The 1,121-nt window shown below is 56.6% G+C and overlaps 1 protein-coding gene across 1 annotated transcript in view; it reads left to right on the top strand.

Moving 5' to 3' along the window:
- The first annotated feature begins 1,029 nt into the window (after window positions 1-1,029).
- Window positions 1,030-1,121, top strand: part of PKIA (protein kinase (cAMP-dependent, catalytic) inhibitor alpha) — a 94,099-nt gene continuing 94,007 nt past the window's right edge. Inside the window, exon 1 of the mRNA XM_019527828.1 lies at window positions 1,030-1,121. The gene's annotated coding sequence lies outside the window, so the exon portion shown is untranslated.

Consider the following 1,121-nt stretch of genomic DNA (forward strand, 5'->3'; position numbering starts at 1 on the left):
TAAATCTGATTTTTTTTTTTGTTACATCAGCTCAAATAGTTGGATAATTTCTTCTTTGCAAGCTTTTAGGTACAAAAGTCCTTCGTCAGGCTGAGGTAGCATCTGCAGATGGTCTGTGCTCTTCCTGGAGGAAGTGGTAAAGCAGCCAGAGACCAGCAGTATGCAAGAAAGCCAGTCAGTGAAAATGTGCATTGGGGTGGTTGGTAGGTGAGACACAGGTTGTTCTTTTTAATATAAATTTTCCATATCCCAAGCCAAATTAGCCAAAACAAATTCCAAATCCATGAGTCAGTCCAGAACCACAAGTGGCCCTACTACCGGCAATCATCCTCCAAACCCATTTGGGGCTTCAGATGTTTCCAAAAACATTGGTGATGCATAGGGGGTGCATGTGCACCCCGAGATTGGCCCCGCACCCCCTGGAAGTACCATCTGTGAAACTAGAAGTGCACATGCTCACAGATGGGCTGCCGGGGGACTCCCCTCCCCCTCTGGTCTGCGATCAGCCATGGGGGACACTCGCCCCCTCGGCGATCTGGTGCCCCCCCAGACTCGGGAAGCATCAGTCACCCATGCTAAAACCTTTGCCAGGCATCCTACATGCAGGCCCAAGCCCAGAGGTTTGGCGTTCAGGTGCCCAGGGGGAGGGGTGAATCGGGGTATCTGGCCCAGGCCCTGCATTTTGGGGGTCCCACAGAGCCAGGCAGAGTGGCCACGGTGACTCCGCGCTGTCACGGGCTTCACGTCGTCGAGCCTCTCAGCACCCCGCAGCCCCGCCATCGAATGTGCCACCAGCTTTGGGGGGGGGCCAAGGCCCCGCACAGGTTGATTTGCCCCGGGCCCCACACCCTGCTCAGGTCGCCTCTGCGGATGCCCCCGAGTTTCCCTTGCCCTCAGCCATAAGGCTGCAGGAGAAAGCAGGGGGGAGTCTCCCCGTTCCACAAAGTGGGCATGAAGCCAAGGCCTTCCCACTCCAGCAGCTAAGTGGGAGGCTTACTATACATCACCCTGGCAGGTGCTAGTACTATCCCCGTGCCAGGACAGCGCTCCTCCCCGGGTGCACTAGGAAGGCCGCCTCAGCGGTGACCCGGTAAGCACAGGACTAGGCTGGATCCAAGCCC

The sequence above is a fragment of the Gavialis gangeticus genome, unplaced genomic scaffold, assembly GCF_001723915.1.
Source record: "Gavialis gangeticus isolate Ggan-Ray unplaced genomic scaffold, GavGan_comp1, whole genome shotgun sequence".
NCBI classification, from domain to species: domain Eukaryota; kingdom Metazoa; phylum Chordata; order Crocodylia; family Gavialidae; genus Gavialis; species Gavialis gangeticus.